This window comes from Eumetopias jubatus, unplaced genomic scaffold, assembly GCF_037043125.1.
Source record: "Eumetopias jubatus isolate StellerSeaLion01/CBP00866 unplaced genomic scaffold, mEumJub1_p1.0 scaffold_8, whole genome shotgun sequence".
Taxonomy (NCBI): domain Eukaryota; kingdom Metazoa; phylum Chordata; class Mammalia; order Carnivora; family Otariidae; genus Eumetopias; species Eumetopias jubatus.
Window position 1 is genome coordinate 3,766,121 of NW_028274814.1, and position 5,709 is coordinate 3,771,829.

The 5,709-nt window shown below is 41.7% G+C and overlaps 1 long non-coding RNA gene across 1 annotated transcript; it reads right to left on the reverse strand.

Annotated features, from left to right (window-relative positions):
- Positions 1 to 1,293: 1,293 nt before the first annotated feature.
- Positions 1,294 to 5,261, reverse strand: LOC114222376 (uncharacterized). The gene is made up of 3 exons (XR_003611927.2): positions 5,144 to 5,261; positions 2,846 to 2,942; positions 1,294 to 2,316 (listed from the first exon to the last, which is right to left on the reverse strand). It is a non-coding gene; the product is annotated as an uncharacterized LOC114222376 (long non-coding RNA).
- Between the last annotated feature and the right edge of the window lie 448 nt (positions 5,262 to 5,709).

Below are 5,709 nucleotides of genomic sequence, written 5' to 3' on the forward strand. Positions count from 1 at the left end.
GCAAATAACAAAGATGCCACACAGTAAAATTCTAAGAAAGTAATATATAGGATGTTGTGGGAGCGTGAGGAAGGTGGTAATTAATTCGGCCTGCCGGAGGGAGTTCAGGGAAAGTCTCACAGAAAAAAAGATGTCTGAGCTGGTTCTTGTGGTGGAGGGTAAGTTGGTATTTCAAACAGGAAACAACATATGCAAAGGCCCAAAGGTGTGAAGATATGTGACACATTCAAAGAAGAGCCAGCAGTCTGATCTGGCCAGAGTGTTAAGCGCATGGGGTAGGGAAGGTAGGGGGCTGGGCAGTGGGTAGCAAGAGATGAAACCAGAGAAGTAGGTGGAAACTGAACTGTGAAAAGCTCCGTACCAGATGCCAAGGACTCAAAACTTCTTTTAGCAAAAGAGCAGAGAACCCCCTTGACTTAACAGCTGCATTCTTCTTCAGTACGTAGACATCCCTTGATTTTTACCTATAGGGGTTTCCCTTCCACAAGGCTGGGTAACACATTCTTCAAGTCCATTCACTTCCCTCTTAACTTTCCAGGAAGACTACATTTCACAGCTTCTCACACAGTTATATGGAGCCATATGACTGAGTTCTAGCCAATGTAATGTGGGCAAATGCAATAGACGCCACTTCCGGAAAACTCTGGTGAAGAACCCTTGAGACTCCAGCGATGGCAGAGTCACCAGATGGAAGGATCGGGGGTGCCAGCATGCTGCATGGGAGGCCATTCACCAAATACTCAAGACTATGACTTCAGTGAGAAATAAACTTTCTATGCCATTAAAGCTACAAGGAGTTGGAGATGGTCCATTCTGGTGGTCAGCCTATCCTAATTCGGTGGCTGAAGAAATTCTCAAGGGAAAAGTAGCTGCTGGCACATGATATATCCCAGTGTATGGATAAATACCAGTGGCGCCGGCTTACTTTTCTCCAGCAGGACCACCAGTGCATATGTCTAGCCTCAGATTCTCTCTGACTCTAACTTACGATAGGTTTGTGGTGGTTCCCTCATTCTTCTAAGCCCTGATTGACCACCTCCAGAAGGCCGTGCAGAGCCGGTACCATAAAACCAAGTCACCTCTCCCCTTGCTACTCTCGTCCTGTACACATCATGCCGGGTATCAGTTGTGTTTTAGAAGACTCTTTCCTCAAGACCACTCTTGATTTTATTTTAATTTGATTTAATCTGTATATAAATATAGGGAGTGTTTGGGAGCTGCAGCCCATAATAGGTCTAATCTCCATGCCTCTCTGGAGATAAGCCTGAATGAAATTTACAGGAAATTCTTCTTCCAGGAAAATCTGAGCCAGTTCTGAAGAAGTGAGAGTAGGTAAAGGATGAAGAGTCAAGAATGAGAACACCTCACTTGGAATTCTAACACTTGTTGTTTTGGGCTTGTAACATGGCTTGAATCACTATTTTCTGACCTGTTGTTTAAAAAGAGTTTTTGAATCCAGAGACTCAAGCTAATCTTTTAAGATTTGTCCTAAAAGATTTCCTTAATTGAATGTAACACTCAGTAATTTGAACTCATTTCACTATCTGATACCTTAAGTTTTTATATTCTCTGATTCTGGGTGAAAGTGTAGCATAGCAATTCTGAGAGGACGCTCAGAGCTCCTCTGAAGGGATCCAATTATTGAACATGCTGTGATAAGGTTACCTTCATGTTTTCAGTATTCCTGCATTGAGCTTTATGATCTCACAAGTTACAACTGGCATCAATTTAATGAATTATTTCTCGAAGAAATCCGTAACAGCATTTTACAAAGTTTTATTATTGCCATATTTGAGTCTTCTTTAAAATTGTTTTTAATAAAGCCTGCTGAAAATTTAGACGAGATGATATAGGTCATTCCACAAAAATGAGAGTTCCCAGAGGAAGAATCTAGAAAATGATTCAACACCATGAAGTCAGACTCCCCAGGATGAAATCTTGGCTCTACCACTAAGATGCTGTAGGACTTTGGGCAAGGTTCTCAACCTCTCTGTGCCTCAATTTTCTCTCTGTGCCTCAAGTTCCTTCTCTACCAAGAGATTCATATCAGTATCTGCCTCATGAGGCATGGAGATTGTTTCATTTATTCACAATTATCCATTTCCTTTTCCTCTTTGCCAGTTTTCCCTATAGACATCCTCATCCTACTGATTGGGGATGTGGACCTTGTGACTTGCCAAGATGGGCCATAAATAGATGAGCCATTTGCCTCATCTGAGCTGAGGTTTTCAGAGACATTGCATGTTCCCACGATGTTCAAACCTCCACCGTGAGACCATCAAGTCTCATGTAGTGGCTACTTCTTCATCCTGGGTTCTGGAATGAGAAGACACAAGGAGCAGAGCCAAGATGAGTCCAGCAGAGCTGCAAATACCCAGAAACTCCAGAACTTTTAGGGTTGAAAATTGAAACTTTCTCATTACTAACAGGTTAAAGAGTCTCAAATTAAGATGAAGATTGCTCACAGATCCCACACACCCATTGTCTAGTCTACTGATTAGCTTAATATGGCTCTAGTGAATTGTCTCAGTTAGACAAATGGCTCAGGGAAAAGAAACTAAGGTGCAGTCCGTCTGAAGCTTGATAAGATCAAAGTACCTATGAAGGCATTTCTTAAAAAGTAATGGGTATGGCTATTGAGTTACATGGAACTTACTGGAATCAAACTGATTAAAAAGAAAAACAGTTTTGTAGAGAAATCTATTGCCAAAGCACTCCCAACCTAGATTAGAAGAGACTATAAGTATTCAAATTATAAAATAAACCTTTGGTCTCTAATCTTCTATGGGGCGAAGCAGTCTGAGATAGCTTCTCAGTCACACATGGCATCTTTTCCAATACTCACTTCAGAAGAGGCCAAGGAGGATAATGAAGAAGGAAGAGCTGTCCAGTCAAACATCATGGAGAACAACAGGCTGAGAAACGACTCCCAGAAAATGTAACTGGAACAAATCAAGGAACATTCCCTACCATCAGGGTGGACAAGCTTGCGACTTTTGCTCAGTGGAACATCAGAACTGCTGTTAACCAGTGACTGGTATGTACCTCCCATTCCTGCAATCTTTTAATAAGGTGTCCCTACTCCACTACTGTATTATATTAGTTTTGGGGGAGGAAGAAGACAGGAAACTTTTCACTTTAGTTCATGGGTCTCTAATCAAGAAGAGCAGCAAGGAGACATGATATATATTCACGGGATTCTAGACTTCTGAGCCCAGTGCCTGGTAGTTTTAAGTATCTTGGGAAGAGGTGAGAGCATCTTGTGGTCAGAAGAGCAAATTGCGGCAGATTGCATTTTTTGTGTATGATTATTTGTCTTCTCACGGCCGTTGCCAGCCTTCTAGGTAAATGGAGCATCCTTGTTCGCTCCACTGGCTTTGGGTGTGGCTATGTGACTTGCTTTGGCTAAAGAGACATGAAAGAATATGTTTGTCATGACTGAAAAGATGATTTCAGAAGCATCGCAAGTTTCCACCGGCCTTTTTGCTGTCTCAGAAAGCATCTTCAACCGGGTTTTTGGAATGAGAACGCGTGTAGAACTCAGCACAGGCCTGCAGTGCTGCAGCTGACCCCCAGCCCCAATATAATATGATCCTGAAATCCGTACTTATTGTTGTAATCCACCGAGATATTGAAGTTGTGTATTACAACAACAAAAGTTAAGACATGAGAATATCTTGAGGATTTTATGTGATAATACATGCTTAATGCTATGGCTGGCACATCCTAAATTCAAAATAAATGTTAAATTCTGTCATTGGTGTCATCTCTCTATCCCCATTCACCCGTAACAGCTCTAGAAACAGAATTGGCATTCTCCAATATTTGTGGAATGATTGACGATGAATTATTGAAATGTATACCCTTTCTAAAGTTAAATAAGGTGAATAAAATAGAGAATCACTTTGCCAGTCCTTAGAAATCTAATGGGACACCCAGTAAATTGTAAGGGACATAGTTGCTTGATCTGTCTTTGAAATACCTGGACTGAGGAAGCATATGATATGAATGATAATTTTTAAAACTACCAATAAATATTTTTGGCCAATATTTTTTGCTCTTCTGAAAGAAAAGAGTCAAGTTTTCTAGTATGAGAGTTCTGGAACTATAAGAAACTCATCATCAGTTCTCTTGGTGCCAAATACTCAGTAAACCTGAGTAAGACTCAAATTCTTGTTCATGGGGCTTTTTGAGAACGCCATTGCAGAGCAAGGACATAACATTCTTTCTGAGATTTTTAAGATTTACTTTTTATTTTTTATTTATTTGACAGAGAGAGACACAGTGAGAGAGGGAACACAAGCAGGGGGAGTGAGAGTGGAAGAAGCAGGCTTCCCGCTGAGCAGGGAGCCCGACACGGGGCTCGATCCCAGGACCCCGGGATCACAACCTGAGCCAAAGGCAGACACCTAACGACTGAGCCACCCAAGTGCCCTTCTCTCTATTTTTAGAGTGTTGCCCCAAGTTGACCTTTGGAGATATAGTTGACAAGTTTTAAGGTCATTCATTTTTGCACCTTAAAATGTTCCTACAAATAATAGACAGATCACTTTAAAGCTGTAGTAACGAGGGAAGAGGGTGCTAAAAGTGGATAATAAAAATTATGAGGAATTTATTTGGGGCCCTTTAAATTAAGATGACTCCTTGGAAGGGCACATCCTTTTAAAATTTGAAATGTCCCCTTGGGGAAAAAAAGGATGTCCCAGAATCAGTGAAATACTATCTTGAACCTCCCTCATTCTGGGGCCTGCAAAGCTTTAAGTCAGCACTAAGATGGATGTTAAGAGTAGATGATTTTTCTTTTTTCAAAATAATCATTATGCATCATGGCATCACCTACATTTACATTGTGAATTCACTTTGAAGTACTTTTACATCCTTTCTGCCATGATTCTCCACATCAACCCCATGAGTCAAGCCACACAAGCTTTATTTTCATCTGTTTAACAGATAACAAAATACAGGCTCAGAGAGGTTGGAAGACTTGCCCAAAGTTGCATAGCCAGCAAGCGGCAGCGGTGGCTCATTTTGCCTCAGTACTCTTTGCCTCATTGCTCTCTTATCTATTATTAGACCTCAATTAAATAGTACCAGTTGACTTTCAGTATTTAAATGGCAGAATACAGATGTAGCTGTCCCTTACCTCTGTCCTGCAGAAACATGAGAAGCAGAGCGGAATGACGCACCACAGTTATCCCATCCCATCCATGAGGCAAGGTAGAGGCGAGAGACTGTGCACGGCAGACAGTGCTGCCAGTCCCTGTTGGGCACGAAGAAGAAGTCTGAAAGAGCTCTGTCCCTTATACATGACTCTGCTGGGAGGAACTTTCCAATGACTTACAAAGCTCTGTCCCTACGTCACAGGCACTAAACTGCTGGCCCAGAATGCGCATCCTGGCAAGGCTGAGTGAGAGCCAGGTGGGATCATCATGGGATGGAGTATACAGAGACACTACAAGAGGAACGATGGAATGAAACAGAGTGTGGGGACTAGGGGGCAATGGTGACAAATTAAAAAGCATCACCTGAAATGTGCACTACAGACCGGGCAGAAATTGGCATCAAGTATGTATATCACCATGAATTCACAAAGGGAAATGAAATTATTGATCGATTGATGAAATAAAAGTTTCACGTTGGCTTATGATGGCCCTGGAAAGCGGAACAGAAAAAATAGATGAAACAAACCCTCAAGGAAATATGAGGGTA